This window comes from Stenella coeruleoalba, assembly GCF_951394435.1.
Source record: "Stenella coeruleoalba genome assembly, chromosome: 17".
NCBI lineage: Eukaryota > Metazoa > Chordata > Mammalia > Artiodactyla > Delphinidae > Stenella > Stenella coeruleoalba.
Window position 1 is genome coordinate 28431390 of NC_137163.1, and position 26283 is coordinate 28457672.

Genomic DNA, 26283 nt, shown 5'->3' on the forward strand with positions numbered 1-26283 from the left:
AGAATTTAAAAAAGATGCTAGCAGAAATTTAAAAAAAAAATAGAAAGGCTGGAAAATAAAAATACAGAAACTTTTCAGATAATAGAGTAAAAAGACAGAAAATAGGAGAGAAAAGATAAGTAATTTAAGAAGTCCAATACCCAAATAAAAAATTTTCCAAAGAGAGAAAATGGAAAATACAGTAGAAGAAATCAACAAAGGATAATCCAAAATAATTTCCCATAACTGAAGGATATGAATTTACAGATGCAGAGGGCCTGCTGGATGTACAATGCCTTAGCACACTGGAAAAAACAGATCCATACTAATGTCTATTATCATGCATTTTCTGAACACTGGGAGCAGGAGAAAATTCCACTCATTTTCAAAGAGAAGGTACCTAGAAGAGTCAGGTATCAGAATGGCTTTGGACTTCTCAACAGCAGCCCTGGAATCTAGAAAACACTGAAGCAATGACTTTAAAATACTGAGATTGCTAATCTAAGTATTTAGACAAACTAGTAGTTTGACATACTAGTAGTATGACAAACTACCAATCAACTGTGAGGGAAACTAAGTATATTTCAGACATCTAAACTCTCCAAAATTGATCTTCTATGAACCCTTCAGTAAATTGTTAGAGGTTACATTTCACTAAATGAGAGCATAAACCAAGAAAGAAAAGATATAGGATATTAGGAAAGAAAAGATACAGGCTATAGAAAAAATATAGAATATTGGAAAAAGTCAAACTAATCTAGGAAAGATTTCTTTAAGAAAGATGAAATTGGTAGAATACTTAATATGTGTGGATGTATTTAGAGGGATATAAACAACTAAAAGTGATTGAAATTGAATTATATATTTGAGTATACATATATATTAACCAAAGGATTATGTATATAAAATCACTAATCAAAGAAAAAAAAGACAATGAACTCTAATGAAAGGAAAGTAAAATTAATCCTATATATTATGTGGCTCAGCAGGAAATGTTGTTTACCTAGGTATAACAATGCAAACCTTGAATGTTAATCTAACTTAACATGATGTAACTATATTGGAGGAAGAGAGCACAGGGAGCAAATATATAGGTGGGGGAATAGAGATACAGGCAGTAGGGTGAATGGTTTTATTTATTTATTTATTTTTTCCAGTTACCTTGGAGTTTATTTAAACTAAGAGAAAAAGGTCATAATGTTTTCATGCAATACATACTTCATTCTTTAAATAACAATTGTGAAAAATAACAGAAAGAATTAAGGAATGCTGTATTTGTGATCCATGCAAAACACCAACATTTTGGGTTATACATAATTTAAAGAAATGTCCCAAACACTTTTCAAAATACTGTAGTAGCCAATAGATAGAGGCATGCCTTAGGTGGCCATAGGAATGCAGTTTAGAAAATAAAGAAAAAAATCACACTGTAACCTACTCAATTTCTTCAAAATCACTGAGCAAGAAAAGCAACAATGAACTTCCATACCGCCTTTACATAACTTCTTTACAGTACCTTGACTTAAATCCAAGAGCGAAAGTTGACTCTCCTCCTCTATTTTTGGTAAACAACTGCATGGTAAACTTAGACAACTTTTTCCCGGGATTTTACCTGGGAGTGGCCTTTTAAATTTTTTATTTAAAAGAGGGCAGGTTTGGCACTTTTATGCTGATGTCACAAATGTTAATATTTCTTGGGATCTCAGGAAGATTCATATTCTTTACAGCTGATACAGCACTGGCTGGAGCTCCCGCTAAGCCAGCCTCAGATTTCTCTAGTTTATTTTGTGCATCAATTTGTTTAACAGTCTCATTCATGTTGGTCTCCAATACCATTCCCCCCACATCACCATGTCTGCAAGAATATTGTGAACCTTGTCTACATGGAAAATCCAGTTCACAGACGTTTTCAAAACACTTGTCTAATGTTTCCACAAATACTTGAATAGATCTAAAATGCCAAGTTCACTTTCTGAAGAATCCACACAGAAGACAAAATATAATGTTGCATAATGTCTATAAATCAGTTTGTTGTCAGATCCTGCAATTAATAATCCTTCTTCTAGGAAATTACAGCATTTTCATCTCTCTTAGATACCAAATGGAATGTCTCCCTGATGATTTGCTGTTGTGTATCTTCACTGTAGGGCTGGTAGAACTTGGAGAGCCGCGGCTTCCCTTGTTTGTTAAGGATGAGGATCACCTTGATCATGGCTGAGCAGGGCCGACCGGGTGGGAGCTGGGGGCCAGGGTGGGGGCAGGCGCGCGCGAGCCTCGCCTCGGGATCTCGCTGGCGATCCTTCCCCACCGGGTGAACGGTTTTAAACAAAAACATATGCTAAATACTCATCTGGACAGAGATCACACGAGATAAAATCTACACGATGTAGCGATAAAACCAAGTTATTTAGAACTATTCAGGTAAATTTTAAATACTGAAAAGAAATAAAATGATTGCTTCTGGGAATTAGAAAATAGAGGAGCAGTAAGGGAGAGGAAAGTGTTGCTTCAAAGAATCACTTAACTCTTTAAGTTTACTATGTGCATGCGTATCTTATATAAAAATTTTAAATATAAAGAAATTAAGAACGGAAAAAGAAACAGCTAGCTAGCTAGCTTAAGATTCTTCATAATTATAATTTTGATATTGTCTATGGCCACACCACCCTGAATGTGCCCAATCTTGTCTAATAATTTTGATGTTATCCTCTTCTCTGATGAAAAGCAAGAGGAAGGCAGTTGGCTTTTACAAAGAGCTTACCATTTTGAACAAATGATGTAAATGGTACTCTAAAGCGAGGTGAAGAATGAACGTATAGATGCATTGAAATTGTCTGCATCTGTGTGTGGAGAGGGAGGGCAAAAGCCCTAGGGACATGGACTGTCTAACTAAAAGTGTAATATTCCTATCAGTAGTTCCTGATGAAATAGATTAAAAAGATAGACACAAAGTGAGGTAATATTTAATAATTTACAGGGTTCCTAGAAACATTGTTCAATATTAATTTTTAAGTCTACACTGCCACATATTTCCTTGATATTTAGCTTGAATTGAGTTGAATCCAGTGAAACGTCAAATATGTGAGTCCCATTATTTTGTTTGGTCACACATTGATAAGACAGTATTTCTGTACAAATTTGTTTACAAATTTTGTGATATTATTATGATTTTCCTTAAAATCAAGCAAGTTGTAAAAAATGATTTATAGATGTTTATAATAGAGCTTCCTACTAAAGACAGCACTTGGCTTTTCTGGCATATTTTTCAAAACTTTAATGATTAAATAGTTCTTAAAAATGAAATATATATATATATATATATATCCCAATTCTCAATAAAAAAGTAGAAAATATTTATATATGATACCCTCAATTCACAATAAAAAAGAAAATATTTCATTTTTAGGAACTATATATATATAAAATCATTTTAAGAAGTTATCAAACACCATTCACATTTATCATTTAAAAAGAATGATTATTTTGCCTACTGTAGCCTTAAAAGATCCAGGGGGAAAATACAAAAAATGTTCTTATATTTTGGCAATTTTCTTACTTAAGTAAGGTGTTACTTATATTGGTGGTGTGATATATTGATTAATAAGATATTAAAAAATCTTTTTTTAAAAAAATTTAGAGTTCTTTTGAAATTCAGAGAACTTCACAATAATTTGTCTATGTTATATATGTGTGTGTGTATGTATATAGACTCTGATTAGAATTGTCTTTTGATGTTAGTTAGTTCATTCTTAGCTTTTGTTCAGATAGGAAATTGAAGAACAGAATGGTTTAATGGCTCCCTAATTCTAATATGACACAGCTGATTGGTGAAAAAGCAGTGGTCTCCTGATCCTCCATCCCATTCTACTTCTATGACACCAGTAGTAAAGGAGATCCAATTTTTGATAATTATGAATATAAATGAAGAATTTAAGAAGCATGATCTAGTTATGATGATGAGAACAGAAAGGAAAAATAAAAGACTTACAAATTATTTGATCAGATTTGGGAGAGAAAAGATTCATTGAGGAAATGGGAAAAGTTTGGTAAACTTTGTAAAGGTTGGAAATATATTCCCATCAGATTTCCTATATATATATATTTAATTATAAATAGAGTAGTATCTATAAAAATAGCGCTCCTCACTCTTCAGTCTGTGCAGCATGGGAAGACAGAACTGTAAAAGAAAGCCACAATCCTACTGGTCTAAGAATTTAGAAAACTGAGTTTGGGACTGCCTGAACAACTAAAAATTTAGGGGGAAATCCCCAAAAGGAAGGAGCTTCTGGGTGAGAAGACACAAAATCTGTATCTAAGCTCCCCTCAAAACGTTGGCTTACTGCCTCAACTATGAACGTGCCAGTGAGAATCTAAGGAACCTAGCTGAAAGTAACATCTGGGGAAGGCTCCAAGAACTAAGCAGAGATTTTAGCTGCTATCTACCACAGGTAAGACACACTTTGGAGATTAAATCCAACTAAGTTAGAAGGGCTTGATAAACACCTTGGGCTTTCCATAAAGTTAGGAATAAAGACTACATCACAAAACTAAAATTAGAGCTGCCCTAACAAAATAAAAACCAAGCCTCCCCAAGTTGAAGGCAACCTGTCTGTAATTTAACTACTTGCTAGAACAACACTTTTCAGAGGAAGATTCAGAGATTCTGCAATGTATTACCCTCAGCATAACAATAAAAAATTACTAGAAATGGGAAAATGTGACTTATAGTCAATAGAAAGAGACCAACAAAGGACATAGGTGTTAGATTTGGCAGAGAAAGACTTTAAAATAACTGTGATAAATATGTTGAAAAGTCTACAAGAAAAGATGGATATAACATATAAAGAAATGGGTAATGGGGAATAAATATTGGAAAAGGTAAAATGAAACTGTCTTTATTCACAGACAACATGATTCTACACGGTTCTTCAAAAATCTATTAGGGTCAATAAGTAAATTCAGCAAAGTTGTAGGATATAAAGTCAGTATTCCTATATTGTTTCAACAGACAATTGGAAGGTAACATTTAAAAATAAATATCTTTTATAATAGTGTCAAAAAACATTAAACACCTAAGAATAAATTTAAGGAAACGTGTAAAATATCTCTACTTTGAAAGTCACAAAATTGTAGAAAGAAAGACAGACCTAAATGAATAAGATACACCATACTTTGTTGCAAGACAATATTATAAAAATGTCATTTCAGCCGAAATTGATCTATAGAATCAATGTACTTCCAACTCTTAATGCTTTTTTGTTGTTGTTGTTGTAAATTGATAGTGTAACATGAAATGTTATATGGATATACAAAGGACTAGAATGGCCAAGATAATCTTGAAAAAGAAAACAAGTTTTTGGTTTTTTTTAATTGGGGTATAATTGCTTTACAATGTTGTGTTAGTTTCTGCTATACAATGAAGTGAATCAGCTATTAAAAAAAAAGAAAACAACTTGGAAGACTTAGATTACCTGATTTTAAGACTTAATATAAAACTACAGCAACTAGGACAGTGCATTATTGGTGTAAGAAAAGACAAATAGATTGAACAGAGGAGAGAATCGAGAATTAGGCCCACCTCCATAACTTCAGCTAACTGAAAAGGGTGCCAGAAATTCAATGGGGAAAAGAAAATATTTTCAAAAAATGGTGCTAGATGTATCCTGACATGTACATCACAACATATTTAAAAATTAACCTGAGTTGGACTGAAAATCTAAAAATAAAAGCCGAAACTATAAAATCCGTAGAAGGAAGCATAAAGGATATCTTTGTAATCATGCAGTAGGCAGAGATTTCTTGGTGTCTAAAAAAGCAATAACCATAAAAGAAAAAAAATGATATACTGGACTTTATCAAAATTAGAAACCTGTTCATCAAAAGGCACCTTTAAGGAAAATGAAAAAGTCACATACTCGCCACTGAGGCCTAGTGAAATTATATTATATAGCTTATATATAATAGAAATATGATTTAACCCAGGTCTCTTGAATTTGAATCCTTGCAGAACAAAATATAAATATGATAAAGCTTGACACTGCAAAAATACAGAAATTGAGGCTTAAAAAATGGGCAGGAGAGCTGGAAGTGTGAATAGTAATGTTAGTGTCATCTTATTAACACAAAAAGTGAAAAGAGAGTTGGCAGTTGATGCAATAGACAATAGAAATTTCAGTACTAATAAGAACCTACTATATAGCACAGGGAACTCTGCTCAGTACTCTGTAATGGCCTACATGGGAACAGAATCTAACAAAAGAATATATATATATACGTATATATATATGTATATATATACGTATATATACATATATATACGTATATATACATATATATATATATAAAACTGATTCACTTTGCTGTACACCTGAAACTAACACAAAATTGTAAATCAACTATATGCCAATAAAAATTAAAAAAAAAAAAAAGATAGCACATACTTTTTCCCTACCTTGGGAATGATGGTTCTCTTTGCTTGTACTGTCCACAGAATAGGATGATAGCCTCATCTTCCTGCAATAGTACCATAGAAATTATAGTTCTTTTAAGATACATTTCACAGAGGAGACCACAGTTAATTTGTACTTTATGACTTTTTTCACCAATTTGAAATAATTAGTGTTTATCATGAATGTGATGTTTATGTCTTTTTTATTCAACTAGGAGCCAAGTACTTTGTCAACAGCTTTAAGGTGATGGATGTGATAATTAACTAAATGGGGGAAATCTTTTCATAATATATACATATATCAAATCATCACAATGTACACTTTAAATATATTACAAATTTGTCAATTATACCTCAAAGCTGAAAAAAAATAACAAATAAAAAAACAAAAAAATAAGTCAGTAAGTAACCATTAGAAATGAAAGTAATAATAGGATTATTAAAACTGGTAGGAAGAAAAGACAAGTAGCAAGTAACATGGGTGGACTAAATTCTTACCTTTATAGCTGGGAATCAACAGATAATATCCAAAGTCGATAAATCAAAATATAGCAGTGAAACATAAACAATTTAACCTCTGAAAAACTGATTTAAGGATGGGAGGAAGGAATTTGCTTTACATGTTGTGTCCATTCTCTAATATATGATTTTTCCATAATGTGTATTTATTGCATTATTTTTAGATAGAGAGATAAATAGAAAGATAAGAGAAAAAGAGGGAGGGAGGGAGGGAAACCAACATACCTAGAGGTTATCACTGCATAGTGAGATTTCAGATGATTTCTTTCTTCACTACACCAGTCAGTATGGCTAACAATATTTTTATAACTGTAAAAAGAAAATAAAGTTGTTTTCCCTTTGAAAAACAGAAAATCTCAAATAAAAATCAACCTTGTTGAGGTACTTTGTTGCCTACTGGAAAATAACATCTGGTAGTGTTGGAACTATCTGATGGGAAAACACTTTTCAGAATGTCAAAGTGTTATTAACTTCTTGGTTTGCATCACGATATTACACTGAATGCAAACCACTGTTGTTTCAGTTGATAAAGTCTGGAGAGTCCTTAGCCTCAAAGTGCCAGGTAGACTGAAGAACAGTTGCCTACTAGTCAAGCAGAAAGTTCTCACAATGATATTGATAGAATTACTGTCAAATGACATTGAGTTCTTTGCAATTACTGAGGGAGTAAAGAAATCCTAAAAATACTGCTATGGCAGTGTCTTTACAATTTGTACTGACATAAGCTCTTTTGGAATTCTTCTCTAAGATTAAGTCTACACCCATAATTATGTCATCCTGTATGCAGAAATGTCATTTTTGCTCAGTTCTTATAACTTGTTTACAGGCCTGGAAGAGCAAGAGCTAATGGTGATGTCCAGAGCCATCTGTCACTTAGATACCAAAACCTGTTGTAGTGCTCCCACTAGAGCTTTGATGCTGGTTCATCGATGTCCTAAATTAGGTGTGTAGAGAAAAAATTACATGCCATAGGAATGCGTTTTATAGCAAACAGTATTGTTTTAGAAACTAGTCATCAGGTTATCTTGACCATTGTACATGTAGCACATCTGGGAATTATTCTTGGGAAAACATTGGGTAGAAGCTCTTGCTTACTAGTAGCTTGGACTTTATCTGACTACTGCAAAGACTGGAAAAAAATAAAGCACATGTCAAGATCCAGTGTATTATTTACCAAAATTAATTCCATGATAGATAATGTCAAAACCTTGATCAAGAATCCCTATTGATTTTTTAAGATTATATTAATAGGTTATGGTAGACTTTTTCACAAATGCCACCAAACTGTTTCCAATTTCCCTACTGCTTTATTCATAACTATGGGTCAGATATTTGCAATAAATCTTCTGCTGTATGTGTGTGCAATTTTTTTAGTTAAATTTAGGATTATCTAGGATCTTGCTTAAATAAATATAGTGAAGTAGTTAAAAGCAAGGATTTTGAAGTCAGACAGACCTGGGGTCTGAATCCTTTAAGCTGGATTTGCTACATGACCCTCATCAACATATTCAGTGTGAACCTCAATTTTCTCATGTATAAAAAGGAATGAAAGCACAACTCAGAGAGTTATTGTAAAATTAAATACGAAAATTTATATGTCATCTACTGCAGTTGTCTGCACATTGGACTCTCGTGGGGAGCTTTGAAAAGTCCTCCTGGTCCCTGTGTCCCATTCCAAGAGATTGTGATTTAATTGGTCATGGGTGTGGCCTGAACTTTGAAATTTTTTAAAGGTCTCTAGGTGATGCTAATATACAGATAAGTTAAGAAACCACTGACTTAGAGCATAACAATATCTACATAAAGTTCATATGGCCTAAGTGTTTTATAAACATTATGAAACTTAATATTTATAATAATCCTAAGAGGCAGACACCATATTATCCCCAATTTCTAGACAGGGTTTAGAGATATTTGATAACATAAGGCCAGATAACTAGTACAAAGCAGAATCAATATTTAAACTCTGTTTGCCTAAATTCAAGGTCCAAGGACTCAGTTATAACACAACCTAGCCCTAAGCAAGTTTCCTATTCATAAATTTCCCAATGCAAGTGAGGTATAGCATATTGACAATCTCAGTTTTGAAAAAAAAAAAAAAGAAGAAAAACAAAACAAAAATCTCTTCAGAGTTGTATTAGTAAGTACCCAATAAATCATAGAAGCAACTGTTTTATCACATCTCCCAATGGTCTCAAGCAAATGGTCAGGCTGAAAGGATGGTAAAGACCACTGAAAATTGTTGCAGGAAATTGGACAATAAGATTAGATGTGTTTCTCATCATTCCACATCAGACAGTAGATGTTAGTCCTGTCTAACTTTTTAATAGGAATTTGCATGAAAACTCACTCCAGCTTCCTTCTAAATGCATCAAGATTTCAAAATACAAAGATGTCTTTTGGAAGTTATACTCCGCACTTAATTTTCACTTATCTATACAATAGTTAATACTTGTAAAGAACTGAACTAATGTAGCTTTCAGCCACATAATTGAAACATGGTCTGTGTTCAACAAAACTAAGATACAAGCAAAGTGATAAAGCATCAAACGTATTAACTGTGAGCATATCCCTCATGCATCAGTTCTGAACTGGAGTTTTTACTCCATCTTCTCAGACCAGAATTAGTGAAAAGCATCTTTAAACATGACTATTCTCTGCCATAACATTACTTGGTTGTCTGAGTAACCAACTGAAAAAGAGGAACAAAGTTAGAAGACAAATGCTATCTGACTTCAAAATTTATTATAAAACTACAGTGATTAAGACAGTGCAATATTGGCATAGGCAGGCAAATAGATCAATGGAAAAGAGTAAAGAGCCCCTTTGTGACCACCTAGAGGGGTGGGATAGGGAGCGTGGTAGGGAGATGCAAGAGGGAGGGGATATGGGGATGTGGGGATATGGGGATATATGTATACATATAGCTGATTCACTTTGTTATACAGCAAAAACTAACACAACATTGTAAAGCAATTATACTCCAATAAAGATGTTAAAAAAAAAAGAAGAGCAAGCCCAGAAATAGACCCACACATGTATAGACAACTGATTTTTGACAAAGGTGTAAAGGCAATTCAGTGGAGAAAAAAATAAACTTCTCAATAAATGATGCTGAAACATTTGAAAATTCGTATGCAAAAAACAGAGAACTTCTATCCATACCCCTTACAATACACAAAAACTAACTCAAAATGGATCTTAGATATAATGTAAAAATCTAAAACTATAGAACTTCTAAAAAAAACAACATAGGAGAAAATCTTTGAGACCTTGGGTTTAGACAAATATTTCTTAAATACAACACCAAAAGTAGAATCCATAAAAAAAAAACAATAAATTGGACTTCATCAAAATTTTAAATTTCTGTTCTTCAAAAGATACTGTTAAGAGTGTGAAAAGGTAATCCACAGACCAGGAGAAAATATGTGCAAATCGTATATAGAACATGGTGCTTATATCCAGAATATTAATGAACTCTTAAAACTCAACAATTGGGCTTCCCTGGTGGCGCAGTGGTTGAGAGTCCGCCTGCCGATGCAGGGGACACGGGTTCGTGCCCTGGTCTGGGAGGATCCCACATGCCGCGGAGCGGCTGGGCCCGTGGGCCATGGCTGCTGAGCCTGCATGTCTGGAGCCTGTGCTCTGCAACGGGAGAGGCCACAACAGTGAGAGGCCCGCATACCGCAAAAAAAACAAAAACAAATAAAACCCTCAACAATAAGAAAACAGCACAATTTTTTAGAAAGGGAGCAAAGTATTTGAACACACTTCATCAAAGAGCTATATGAATAACAAATGAGCAAATGAAAACATGCTCATTATCATTAGTCATTAGGTAAGTGCAAATTAAAACCACAAGAGGATACCGCTACACACCTAACACAATGGCTAAAATTAAAACTGACCATACCAAGTGTTGGTGAGGATGTGAAACAACTGAAATTCTCATTCACTGCTGGTAGAAACTGAAGTGGTTCAGCCACTCTGGAAAAAGGTTGGACAGCTTCTTAAAGAGTTAAACACGATCTACTATGTGATCCAACCATTCAACATCTACATATTCATCCAAGAGAAATGAAAACATAGGTCCATACAAAGATTTGCATACAAATATTTGTAGCAGTTTTACTTGTACTAGCCAAAATCTGGAAACAATACAAATGCCCTTCGACAGGTGAATGGATAAACAAATTGTGGTATATCCATACTTCAGGAATAAAAACTAATGAACTAGGGCTTCCCTGGTGGCGCAGTGGTTGAGAGTCCGCCTGCCGATGCAGGGAACACGGGTTCGTGCCTCGGTCTGGGAAGATCCCACATGCCGCGGAGCAGCTGGGCCCGTGAGCCATGGCCGCTGAGCTTGCGCGCCCGGAGCCTGTGCTCCGCAACAGGAGAGGCCACAACAGTGAGAGGCCCGCGTACCACAAAAAAAAAAAAACTAATGAACTATTTTACATGCAGCAACATGGATGAATCTGGGAATAATTATGCTGAGAAAGAAGCCAAACAAAATAGAATATATGCTGTATGATTCCATTTATATAAAATTCTCGAAAATGCAAACTAATATATAGTGACAGAAAGCAAATCACTGGTTGCCTAGGTTGGGGTAGGAGAAGTAGAAAGGGTTATAAAAAAGGCACAAAAAAACGTTTGAGGGTGATAAGTATGTTTATTATCTTGCTTCTGGTGGTGGCTTCACAGGGTTGCATGTGTCAAAACTTACATATTTTTTAGTACACTTCAAATATGTGCAGTTTGCTTTAAGTCAATTATATCTCAACGAAACTGTGGAAGATTTTTTAAAATGTTAAAGCTCTTCTCTTTTTGTTTAAAGACTTTGTTAGCTAAATAGAAAAGCACTGCATATGGTGGGGACATTTTTATTTTATATTTATTTATTTTGATTATATGCTGCAGTGATTTCTAATATAGCTTGACTTTTCATTTTTCAGTGATAAAAGAATACCTCGTTAAAAGCCTGTTTTATTGCTTAAAGATAGCACAAATATTTTAATCAATTTTCTGGGAGAAAACAAAAACTCCTCCCTCAAAAAGAAATTGGGAGTACAATGGATTAGACGGTTGCATAAACTTTTATAATGCTGATTGTTTTGAAATTCAGTATTTGGCAAGTTTATTCAATAGTTTGCAGATTTATCTTATGTATTCTGACCCATTTGTTAAAACAGGCAATTATGAGAGAGCACTGCTGGTGAGTATACATTCTCAGGGCTAAAAATATATCTACACACTTAAGTACTTTTAATATCTGAGCATCAGTTTGCTGAAGATTCTGTTTGTCTTTTTCACCTTTCTCCGAAGGTAAATGGCACAGCAGATTCTTTAAAGACAAAATTGCATTTTAACAAGCTGGTTTTAGGATTTGTTCGTATTCTGTGCTTGCAGTTATTTATTGCTTTATAAAGGTTATATAGGTAGGTAAATATGACTAAAGGTCGATAAAACAGAACAGTTTTACAGAACACCCCATTGGTTTAATGTGGTAAAACTTCTGGCATTTAAAATCATTTTAAATAATGAATATCTTAGAATTATTAGACCTGAAATGTTTATGACATATCTAGATAGGAGTAGATGGTTTTTAAATACCTACAGAGAAGATTCCATAACTTGCTTTTGTAATCTATTTTACTGTAATTTACCTTAAAGTAAGTATTAAAAGCAGAGTAAATTCTTGCTTATTTGGAATTTTGATGAATGAGATATTAATAATTAATATTCTTGTTAATAGGAATGCCATATACAGTATGCCGGGTTTCTAATTTTTCAAAGAAAAAGTATTATGAAAGACACTAAAATGAGGCCTTAGAATACCTAAAGCAATCTTGAAATAGAAGAATAAAGTGTGAGGAATCACTCTTCCCATATTAGGGCCCATTGTATAACTACAGTGGTCAAAACAGTATGGTATTGATGGAGGAAAAGATGGATAGATCAAGGAAGGGAACAGAACAGAGGACCCAGAAATGGACCTACACTCTATCAATATCCTGGTTGTTAAATATAACTGTGGTTTTGCAAGATGTTACCACAGAGAGGAACTGGGAAAGTGTACAAGGGATTTCTCTGTGTTAATTCTTACACATGCATGTGAATCTACAGTTACCTCAAAATAAAATTTCAATTTAAAAAATTTGCTAAAATAGTAGCAAATGAAATAGAATTTTTCTGGTTTGCTTTTAAATTAAATACAAAATTTCACTTTTCTTGGTGGCTTTCATTAAAAAGATGAGTTATCACACATAAGGACTATAAAAAAAACTCATTATTTGAAATGTCTAGTTAAGTGAATTTTCAATGAATAAGCATTGACTCTTCACAAGAGTTGCAGTAAAAAGACCTCAGATAGTTCTAGAAATTACCCAGTAACCTTTTCCAGGGGTTAGAAAGGTGAAACTTAGCAATTTGTCAACCTAAAAAGTTGCTGGTGTCTCCATGAATTACCTATGTCTTGGTCATCTGACCATTTCTCATGTAATGCAATAAGAAAAGGATGTTCTTCATTAGCACACCAGAAGACATATTTTTGCCTTTAAGTATCTATTTCACAATCTTGAAATGTATAAGATTGTCAAGAATATACAAAATTGGAACACAACATTAAAATATTTGATGAGATTATTTTTGCATAATATATTCAAAAGTAATCTAACCTGGGATGTTATAATGGATGTTATATTTGTTTTGTTTTGTTTTTCCCTGAAGTATGAGCTTTTCTATGTTTTAGAAGAGACTAACATTAAACAGTGAGATGGTAAAATGCAATTCATTTTGAATTAGATAAAAAGTTTTCAAACATCATCTCATAAATTTTTAGGGTTTTAGAAGTATATAGATTATTGGAAACGCTTCATAAAATGCTTTATCAAAACAAAGTTGGAAAAGTAAAAAGAAATCATAATTTGTGAGATAATAGAAAATATATATCAATCTCTGCCCCTGGTTCCTCACCGAGATCTCCTGAAACCCTTCTAATTTCTTAGTGATAAGAGCATTAGGATCATCTCTTGTTCTAATATTTGTCTTTGACCCCATCTCTGACATAGGGTTCCTAAAACCCTTGTGAATTCCTAAGTGATTAGAGTACTAGGGGTATCTTTTGTTCTATTGAGGTGACTCTGGGTGGGCTCTGGGATGGCGTCTGGATGGGGGCTGGTCACCAGAAAGACCAAGCCATGATTAGAAGCTTGGAATTTTCAGCCGCACACCCCCTCCTCCAGAGAGGGGAGAGGGGCTGACAGTGAGGTTAATAATTGATCATGCCTACGTAAGGAAGCCTCCCTAAAACCTCAGTAGTATAGGGTTCGGAGCACTTCCAGGTTGGCAAACACATTCACACTGGGATAATGACATACTCCAACTCCACAGGGACAGAAGTCCCCATGCTTGGGGACTCTCCCAGACCTAGCCCTAGGTATCTCTTCATCTGGCTGTTCATCTGTGTTCTTCATCACCTCCTTTAATAAACGGGTAAATGTAAGTAAGTGTTTCCCTGAGGTGTGTGAACTGCTCTAACAAATTAATCTAACCCGAGGATGGGGGTACTGGGAAACTCCAAGTTGTAGCCAAATCAGATAGAGGTTGTGAGTAAACTGGACTCCTATTATTTGGTATTGGCATTTGAAGTGGGATGGGAACAGTCTTATGGGACTGAGCCCTTAACCTGTGGGATCTGACACTATGTCCAGGTAGATAGTGTTAGAATAGAGTTAAATTATAGGACACCCAGCTGGTGTCACAGAGAATTGGTTGGTGTGGAGAAAAACCTTCACACACTTGGTGACCAGGAGAAATGAAGTGTTCTCTGTGAGTATTAAAAGAGATACACAGAGAAAAAGTGCACAGTAGAGAAGAACTGGGTTTTTCCCTACATTAGAAAGAAAGAACTGCATTTTCCCAATACATCGTTGTTTTTTTCTGCCCCTTTATCCCACTGGAATCATCTGATTCAAGCTCTTGCCTTACATGACTTGTCTGAACAATTCAGGTAGACTACAGGTGTCCCCAACTTACAATGGTTGGACTTAACAATTTTTTGACTTTACGGTGATGTGAAAGTGATACACACTCAGTAGAAACCATACTTTGAATTTTGATCTTTTCCCAGGCTAGCGATATGCAGTACAATGCACTCTCATGATCCTGGGCAGCAGCAGGGAGCCACATCTCCCAGTCAGCTAGGCAATCACAAGGGTAAACCACAGATACACTTACAACCATTCTGTACCCATACAACCATTCTGTTTTTCACTTTTAGTACCGTACTGAACAAATTACATAAGCTATTCAGCACTTCATTATACAATAGGCTTTGTGATAGATGATTTTGCCCAAATGCAGGCTAATGGAAGTATTTCGAGCACATTTGAGGTAGGCTAGAGTAAACTATAATGTTCACTAGGTTAGGTGTATTAAATGCATTTTCAATTTACAATATTTTCAACTTACAATGGGTTTATTGGAAAGTCAAGGAAGATCTGTAGTGATTTCTTTGCTCTGACCTGTTTCTCACCTCCCACCCATAGTCCATCTTCCATACTGTCCCCAGAGTGATCTTTCTAATGAGGAATCTGCTCACCTACTCTCTATTTGAAATTGAATCATTGCTTTTGATTGCCTAAAATATAAAGTCTAAATTTTGCTGGCCATAAAAAGCTATCAAAAATATAGGCCCAATACCTGCCAATCCTAAATACACATCCCACAGTCCAGATGGGCCACTTCATTTTCTCAGAACACACCACGCTTTTTCTCAGATGGCTCCTTTAACCTAGAGTGCCCATCTTGGTCTTTGCCGGTTAATGATCTCACTTCCTCTCTGAAGCTGTCCTCAGTATCTTGAGACAGCCCATCACTCCTTCTTTTTGCTCTCACAGGATTTTACATGGAAGAATAGTTACTATTTATTGAGCGCTTACTAGGTACCAGGCACTGTGCCTAACTAAGCATTTTACAGACGTGATCTCATTTAATATTCCCAGCAGCCCTATGAGGTAATGTGACACTTTTCGCACTATCTTCTCATTCATTGTTTTCACATCCATATCCTCATTAGAAGAGATTGGTATTATTCATCTTATCTGAACCACCTCCTCCTATAGTATCTGATCAAATCAGGTGCTCAATAAATGTTTGTTAAGTGAGTGAATGATGGAATGAATAAAGTGAAATAAATAAACAATAGGGTGCTTTAAAGACTAACTTGTTAGAGAGAACTGGCTTTACCATATTTTACATGGCCAGAGCACTGGGAATATGCTTCCTAATCCAAATATCTCCCTTCTTGCTCCTGGCATGATGCCCGAAATCCCCAGGATTCACAAGAATGCCCTGTCTTTATTTTTTATTCTTATTGCCATCAACCAAAATTAGACCATGTCTTGCCTTTTATTTGATCTACTTTCAGATCTTCTCCTCTTTAATTATTACTAGACACCATGGAAGAGATCAATTTTCCTAAAATACTAATCTGATTATATATTTCCCCTGCTCAAAAATCTTACAGTTTTTTAAAAGGAATCCTTTCTCCCTAGCCTGACTTTCAAGAATCTCCACAATTTGGTCTCAACTATTTCCTACTACATTTTAAATGCTCTGGTCCAATCAAGCTGAAATAGTTGCCATTCTCACTTCCATGTCTTTGTTGATTGTAATCCCTCTGCCTGTCTGGGCTGGCCTGTTTCCCTGTACCGTCTAGATGCTTTCCTAGAACACACCAGTCAGAAATGACCTCTTATTTTTCCTCTATGCTTATTCCTCTGATAGAAGACTTATAAGAGATATTTGAATTTTAGATTTTTCTCCTATATTCAAAAGTTAGCTCTTTGGGCTTCCCTGGTGGCGCAGTGGTTGAGAGTCCACCTGCCGATGCAGGGGACACGGGTTCGTGCCCCAGTCCGGGAAGATCCCACATGCCGCGGAGTGGCTGGACCCGTGAGCCATGGCCGCTGAGCCTGTGTGTCCGGAGCCTGTGCTCCGCAACAGGGCCATAACAGTGAGAGGCCTGCGTACGGCAAAAAAAAAAAAAAAAAAAAAGTTAGCTCTTTGAGGGATCAAGTAGACCTTTTCAGTTAACTGCCCACCGCATAGAAAATTCCCTTTTCAAATAAGTGCCCCCTTCCCCATATGAGGGTGAATCCTCCACAGCTGTGCATCTGCCACATTAGTCGGTTTCTCAGAACATGCGTGAGTAGATTAGGGAGGAGACCTAACCATGCTGGGCCAGCTAGATTCTCCTCTCGGAGACTATGCACTTGTAACAAAAAAACCTCTTAGCCTGGATCTGTCTCCTAAATGGAGGAGCTGGGAACTAGAGAATTGTGAAGCATTACCGGTGTACTCGTAAGGCTGTGTCCCTCCATGGGGACCATTTTGTTCCCATAAGAAAAGGGCAGCCCTCTAGGTAGATGCAGCTTCAGATGCAGGGCACAAATATATGTAGTGACCTTGGGCAGCCATAGCATTTTTCTTCATAGCTGGGGAGGCAGAAAAATTTGGGTTTCAGAAAGAGCAAAATGAACCAAAAACGAAAGAGAGAAAGAAAGAGAGAGAGAGAGAGAGAGAGAGAAAGACAAAGCCACTGCCTGGTTCCTGTCAGCTTTCCAGAAACTGGGTATAGTCCCTATTGAGATACCTTTGCATATGCCTGAGAAAATCCAGTATTCTTCCCCAAAACTCCTTTTTCACTCAAGGCAAAATGAGTTGTGCTTTAGTCATGTAATCCCACAAGGCTGAGAGTAGTTTTTCAGAGTAACTTGCAATGTCAGGCACCTGCTATATATATTTTGAATGTGGGTTGGACTCCTTGTCCTTAATGTTGGTTGTACATCAGAAACACCCAAGATGCTTTTAAACCTACCAATGCACGCATCCCACTGCAGACCAGTTAAATTCAAAATGGCTTGGATGGGAGGGCTCATGCATTTGATATTCTTTTAAAGCTTCTCTGATGATTCTAAAATGTAGTCAGGAATTATAACTGGGTTAGATGTTATGAAAATACAAACACTGAGGAAGAACTGCTAAAACATTAAGCCATTTTTATATGTTAACTCATCTATGTTGAATCATTTAATAGATTATACAGTTTGGGGAAAGTTTTCAACAGTATGGTAGGGTCAGGGTAGCTTCAGAAGCAGTAAAGAAAAATGTATAAAAAGACAGAGAGGATTCACAGAAAGATAGACAAGATGAAAAGGCAGAGGGCTGTGCACCAGATGAAGGAACAAGATAAACACCCAGAAAAACAACTAAATGAACTGGAGATAGGCAGCCTTCCAGAAAAAGAATCCAAAATAATGATAGTGAAGATGATCCAGGACCTCAGAAAAAGAATGGAGGCAAAAATCGAGAAGATGCAACAAATGTTTAACAAAGATCTAGAAGAATTAAAGAACAAACAAACAGAGATGAACTATACAATAACTGAAATGAAAACTACACTAGAAGGAATCAATAGCAGAATAACTGAGGCAGGAGAACGGATTAGTGACCTGGAAGACAGAATGGTGGAATTCACTGCTGCGGAACAGAATAAAGAAAAAAGAATGAAAAGAAATGAAGACAGCCAATGAGACATCTGGGACAACATTGAACACAACAACATTTGCATTATAGGGGTCCCAGAAGGAGAAGAGACAGAGAAAGGATCCAAGAAAATATTTGAAATGATTATAGTCGAAAACTTCCCTAACATGGGAAAGGAAATAGCCACCCAAGTTCAGGAAGCACGGAGACTCCCATACAGGATAAACACAAGTAGAAATAGGCCGAGACACATAGTAATCCAATTGACAAAAATTAAAGACAAAGAAAAATTATTGAAAGCAGCAAGGGAAAAACAACAAATAACATATAAGGGAACTCCCATAAGGTTAACAGCTGATTTCTCAGAGGAAACTCTACAAGCCAGAAGGAAGTGGCATGACATACTTAAAGTGATGAAAGGGAAGAACCTACAACCAAGATTACTCTAACTGGCAAGGATCTCATTCAGATTCGATGGAGAAATCAAAAGCTTTACAGACAATCAAAAGTTAAGAGAATTCAGCACCACCAAACCAGCTCTACAACAAATGCTAAAGGAACTTCTCTAAAGGGGGACACACAAGAGAAGAAAAGGACCTACAAAAACAAACCCAAAACAATTAAGAAAATGGTCATAGGAACATATGTATCGATAATTACCTTAAACGTGAATGGAATAAATGCTCCAACCAAAAGACACAAGCTCTCTGAATGGATACAAAAAAAGACCCAGGGATTCCTTAGTGGCGCAGTGGTTAAGAATCTGCCTGCCAATGCAAGGGACACGGGTTCGAGCCCTTGCCCGGGAAGATCACACATGCCGCGGAGGAACTAAGCCCGTGTGCCGCAACTACTGAGCCTGTGCTCAAGAGCCCACAAGCCACAACTACTGAGCCCACGTGCCACAACTACTGAAGCCTGCGTGCCTAGAGCCCATGCTCCGCAACAAGAGAAGCCACCGCAATGAGAAGCCCACAAACCACAACGAAGAGTAGCCCCCTCTTGCCACAACTAGAGAAAGCCTGTGCGCAGCAACGAAGACCCAACATGACCAAAAATAAAAACAAACAAATAAATAAAAACAAAACCCATATATATATTGTCTACGAGAGACCCACTTCAGACCTAGGGACACATACAGACTGAAAGTGAGGGGATGGAAAAAGATATTCCATGAAAATGGAAAGCAAAAGAAAGTTGGAGTAGCACTGCTCATATAAGATAAACTAGGCTTTAAAATAAAGAATGTTACAAGAGAAAAGGAAGGAAACTACATAATGATCAAGGGAGAGAAAAGGAAGGAAACTACATAATGATCAAGGGTTCAACCCAGAAGAAGATATAACAATTATAAATATATATGCACCCAATATAGGAGCACCTCAATACATAAAGCAACTGCTGACAGATATAAAAGAGGAAATTGACCATTAACACAATAATAGTGAGGGACTTTAACACCTCACTTACACCAATGGACAGATCATCCAAACAGAATATTAGTAAGGGAACACAAGCTTTAAATGACACAATAGACCAGATAGATTTAATTGATATTTTAAGACATGCCCTCAAACAACAGCAGATTAGACTTTCTTCTCAAGTGCACATGGAACATTCTTCAGTATAGATCATATCTTGGGTCACAAATCAAGCCTCAGTAAATTTAAGAAAATTGAAATCATATCAAGCATCTTTTCTGACCACAACACTATGAGATTAGAAATCAATTACAGGGAAAAAAAACATAAAAACACAAACAAATGGAGGCTAAACAATACGTTACTAAATAGCCAAGAGATCACTGAAGAAATCAAAGAGGAAATCAAAAAATACCTAGAGACAAATGACGATGAAAACACGACAATCCAAAACCTATGGGATGCAGCAAAAGCAGTTCTAAAAGAGAAGTTTATAGCAATACAATCCTACCTCAAGAAACAACAAACATCTCAAATAAACAACCTAACATTACACATAAAGGAACTAGAGAAAGAAGAACAAACAAAACCCAAAGTTAGCAGAAGGAAAGAAATCATAAAGATCAGAGCAGAAATAAATGAAATAGAAACAAAGAAGACAATAGCAAAAATCAATAAAACTAAAAGCTGGTTCTTCGAGAAGATAAACAAAATTGATAAACTGTTAACCAGACTTATCAAGAAAAAGAGGGAGAGGACTCAAATCAATAAAACTAGAAATGAAAAAGAAGTTACAACAGACACCGCAGAAATACTAAGCATCCTAAGAGACTACTGCAAGCAACTGTATGCCAATAAAATGGACAACGTGGAAGAAATGGATAAATTCTTAGAAAGGTATAACCTTCCAAGACTGAACCAGGAAGAAACAGAAAATATGAACAGACCAATCACAAGTAATGAAATTGAAACTGTGATTAAAAATCTTCCAACAAACAAAAGTCCAGGACCAGATGGCTTCACAGGTGAATTCTATCAAACATTTAGAGAAGAGCTAACACCCATCCTTCTCAAACTCTTCCAAAAAATTGCAGAGGAAGGAACACTCCCAAACTCATTCTATGAGGCCACCATCACCCTGATACCAAAACCAGACAAGGATACTTCAAAAAAAGAAAATTACAGAGCAATATGACTGATGAATATAGATGCAAAAATCCTCAACAAAATACTAGCAAACAGAATCCAACAACACATTAAAAGGGTCATACACCAGGATCAAGTGGGATTTATCCCAGGGATGCAAGGATTCTTCAATATACGCAAATCAATCAATGTGATACACCATATTAACAAACTGAATAATAAAAACCATATGATTATCTCAATAGATGCAGAAAAAGCTTTTGACAAAATTCAACACCCATGTATGGTAAAAACTCTCCAGAAAGTGGGCATAGAGGGAAACTACCTCAACATAATAAAGGCCATATATGACAAACCCACAGCAAACATCATTCTCAATGGTGAAAAACTGAAAGCATTTCCTCTAAGATCAGGAACAAGACAAGGATGTCCACTCTCACCACTATTATTCAACATAGCTTTGGAAGTCCTAGCCATGGCAGTCAGAGAAGAGAAAGAAATAAAAGGAATACAAATTAGAAACGAAGAAGTAAAACTGTCACTGCAGATGACATGATACTATACACAGAGAATCCTAAAGATGCCACCAGAAAACTACTAGAGCTAATCAATGATTTTGGTAAGCTGCTGGATACAAAATGCATAGAAATCTCTTGCATTGCTATACACTAATGATGAAAAATCTGAAAGAGAAATTAAGGAAACACTCCCATTTACCATTGCAACAAAAAGAATAAAATACCTAGGAATAGGGGCTTCCCTGGTGGCGCAGTGGTTGAGAGTCCGCCTGCCGATGCAGGGGATACGGGTTTGTGCCCCGGTCCGGGAAGATCCCACATGCCATGGAGCGGCTAGCCCCATGAGCCATAGCCACTGAGCCTGTGCGTCCAGAGCCTGTGCTCTGCAACGGGAAAGGCAACAACAGTGAGAGGCCCACATACCGCCAAAAAAAAAAAAAAAAAAAAAAAAACCAAAACCTAGGAATAAACCTACCTAGGGAGACAAAAGAACTGTATTCAGAAAACTATAAGACAGTGATGAAAGAAATTAAAGATGATACCAACAGATGGAGAGATATACCGTGTTCTTGGATTGGAAGAATCAATATTGTGAAAATGACTATACTATCCAAAGCAATCTACAGGTTCAATGCAATCCCTATCAAATTGCCAGTGGCATTTTTTTTATAGAACTAGAACAAAAAATCTTAAAATTTGTATGGATCCACAAAAGACCCTGAACAGCCAAAGCAGTCATGAGGGAAAAAAACAGAGATGGAGGAATCAGACACCCTGACTTCAGACTATACTACAAAGCTACAGTAATCAAGACAATATGGTACGGGCACAAAAAGAGAACTATAGATCAATGGAACAAGGTAGAAAGCCCAGAGATAAACCCACGCACCTATGGTCAACTAATCTATGACAAAGGAGGCAAGGATATACAATGGAGAAAAGGCAGTCTCTTCAATAAGCTAGTAAGAATCTGCTTATTTAAAAGGTAAATTAAATTAAATTTTTTAAAAATGGAGTTTAAATTTTTTTATGGGCACAGGGAGGGGAAATATCTAATTTAAAAAAAAAATACAGATACACCAGAAATACATCTAGGCGTGGAACAACTCCTACGGAGCACCTACTGAACGCTGGCAGAAGACCTCAGACCTCCCAAAAGGCAAGGAACCCCCCACGTACCTGGTTAGGGCAAAAGAAAAAACTAAACAGAGACAAAAGGATAGGGACGGGTCCTGCACCAGCGGGAGAGAGCTGTGAAGGAGGAAAAGTGTCCACACACTAGGAAGCCCCTTCGCGGGTAGAGACTTCGGGAGGCGGAGTGGGGGAGCTTGGGAGCCGCGGAGGAGAGCACAGCAACAGGGGTGCGGAGGGCAAAGCGGACAGATTCCAGCGCAGAGGATCGGGCCGACCGGAACTCACCAGCCGAGAGGCTTGTCTGCTCGCCCGCCGGGGCGGGCGGGACTGGGAGCTGAGGCTCCGGCTTTTGTCCGAGCACCGGGAGAGGACTGAGGTTGGCGGCGTGAACACAGCCTGCAGGGCGTTACTGCACCGCGGCTAGCCGGGAGAGAGTCCGGGGAAAAGTCTGGACCTGCCGAAGAGGCAAGAGACTTTTACGTCCCTCTTTGTTTCCTGGTGCACGAGGAGAGGGGATTGGGAACGCTGCTTGGGAGAGCTCCGGGGACGGGCGCGGGCCGCGGCTAGAAGTGCGGAGCCCAGAGACGGACATGGGACGCTAGGGCCGCTGCTGCCGCCACCAGGAGGCCTGTGTGCGAACGCAGGTCACTGGCCGCGCGCCCTTCCGGGGAGCCTGTGCAGCCCGCCACTGCCAGGATCCCGGGATCCAGGGACAACTCCCCCGGGAGAGCGCACGGCGCGCCTCAGGCTGCAGCGTCACGCCGGCCTCTGCCGCTGCAGGCCCGCCCCACACTCCGTGACCCTCCCTACCCCCCGGGCCTGAGTGAGCCAGAGCCTCCGAATCAGCGGCTCCTTTAACCCCGTCCTGTCTGAGCAAAGAACAGACGCCCTCCGGCGACCTACACGCACAGGCGGGGCCAAATCCAAAGCTGAGCCCCTGGGAGCTGTGAGAACAAAGAAGAGACAGGGAAATCTCTCCCAGCAGCCTCAGAAGCAGCGGATTAAAGCTCCACAATCAACTTGATATACCCTGCATCTGTGGAATACCTGAATAGTCAACGAATCATCCCAAATTAAGGAGCCCTGTGGATGAAAGGCTCTTGGTGCTGCAGCCAGGAGTCAGTGCTGTGCCTCTGAGGTGGGAGAGCCAACTTCAGGACACTGGTCCACAAGAGGCCTCCCAGCTGCACATAATATCAAACAGCAAAAATCTCCGAGAGATCTCCATCTCAACACCAACACCCAGCTTCACTCAACGACCAGCAAGCTACAGTGCTGGACATCCTATGCCAAACAACTAGCAAGACAGGAACACAACCCCACCGATTAGCAGAGAGGCTGCCCAAAATCATAATAAGTCTACAGACACCCCAAAACACACCACCAGACGTGGACCTGCCCACCAGAAAGACAAGATCCAGCCTCATCCACCAGAACACAGGCACTAGTACCCTCCACCAGGAAGCGGACACAACCCACTGAACCAACCTTAGCCACTGGGGACAGACACAAAAAACAACAGGAACTACGAACCTTCAGCCTGCAAAAAAGGAGACCACAAACACAGTAAGATAAGCAAAATGAAAAGACAGAAAAACACACAGCAGATGAAGGAGCAAGATAAAAACCCACCAGACCTAACAAATGAAGAGGAAATAGGCAGTCTACCGGAAAAAGAATTCAGAATAATGATAGTAAGGTTGATCCGAAATCTTGGAGATAGAATGGACAATAGAATGGACAAAATGCAAGAATCAGTTAACAAGGACCTAGAAGAACTAAAGATGAAACAAGCAACGATGAACAACACAATAAATGAAATTAAAAGTACTCTAGATGGGATCAATAGCAGAATAACTGAGGCAGAAGAACGGATAAGTGACCTGGAAGATAAAATAGTGGAAATAACTACTGCAGAGCAGAATAAAGAAAAAAGAATGAAAAGAACTGAGGACAGTCTCAGAGACCTCTGGGACAACATTAAACGCACCAACATTCGAATTATAGGGGTTCCAGAAGAAGAAGAGAAAAAGAAAGGGACTGAGAAAATATTTGAAGAGATTATAGTTGAAAACTTCCCTAATATGGGAAAGGAAATAGTTAATCAAGTCCAGGAAGCACAGAGAGTCCCATACAGGATAAATACAAGGAGAAATACGCCAAGACACATATTAATCAAACTGTCAAAAATTAAATACAAAGAAAACATATTAAAAGCAGCAAGGGAAAAACAACAAATAACACACAAGGGAATCCCCATAAGGTTAACAGCTGATCTTTCAGCAGAAACTCTGCAAGCCAGAAGGAAGTGGCAGGACATATTGAAAGTGTTGAAGGAGAAAAACCTGCAACCAAGATTACTCTATCCAGCAAGGATCTCATTCAGATTTGATGGAGAAATTAAAACCTTTACAGACAAGCAAAAGCTGAGAGAGTTCAGCACCACCAAACCAGCTCTACAACAACTGCTAAAGGAACTTCTCTAGGCAAGAAACACAAAAGAAGGAAAAGATCTACAATAACAAACCCAAAACAATTAAGAAAATGGGAATGGGAACACACATATCGATAATTACCTTAAATGTAAATGGACTAAATGCTCCCACCAAAAGACACAGATTGGGTGAATGGATACAAAAACAAGACCCATATATTTGCTGTCTACAAGAGACCCACTTCAGACCTAGAGACACATACAGACTGAAAGTAAGGGGATGGAAAAAGGTATTTCATGCAAATGGAAACCAAAAGAAAGCTGGAGTAGCAATTCTCATATAAGTTATATATATATATATGTATATATATATATATATATATGTAGTTTGCTTGAGTGCAATGTTTTTTGTTTTCTGTACTGAATTCATTAGCATGGGTCGGTATAAAATTTAGCATAGGTCAATATGTAATTTGTAAACTAATAAGGTCTTAAAAGTGAGGAATTAAGTCTTTTAAATTTAATTATTTATTGTAAAGAGCAGAATAGCATACATAAACAGGTGCCTAAGGAAAACTTGTATTCTAATATGGAACTCTCATGAACACCTTTTTTTTTTTTTTTCTTCTAACGGTATGATAGTAGGCCATTTGATTATTTTTATGGCTTTAACTTTACAACAATGAAATATTCGTAAATTTTAAAAAGTATTTTTCTTTATTTGATGCGGGTGGGATACTGGAGAAATGAAAGGTCAAACACCTATTGAGGAATCCATACTTGTCTATATATTGTGTACTTTTATTTCAAGAACTGATTTAAAATTCATAAAAGGATGCTATAATAAGTTATTATGCCATTTTACAGACTGAATTAAGTGAATTTCAGGGAGGTATGAAACTTGCCTAAGGCTATCCAGCTACCAAGCGGTAGAAGTGAGAATTAAATCCAGGTATACCGATCAAAAATTATGCCAACTAATAAATGAAAAAGAAGTGATAGAATTAAGTATTACATTTTTTGCAACCTCAGTGAATTAATATACCTAAACTTTGAACATCAACTGCTATAAACATTACAAAAGAGCAAAAATCAAATATAATGAACCTCTTGATGGAAACCATAGTATTG

The 26283-nt window shown here is 37.1% G+C and overlaps 1 long non-coding RNA gene and 1 pseudogene across 4 annotated transcripts in view; one reads left to right on the forward strand and one right to left on the reverse strand.

Moving 5' to 3' along the window:
* Positions 1–26283, forward strand: part of LOC307176263 — a 177695-nt gene that overhangs the window by 139735 nt on the left and 11677 nt on the right. The window lies entirely within an intron of this gene.
* On the reverse strand, positions 1619–2191 carry LOC307176287 (AP-3 complex subunit sigma-1-like; annotated as a pseudogene). Its single transcript has one exon. The product of its transcript is annotated as an AP-3 complex subunit sigma-1-like (transcript).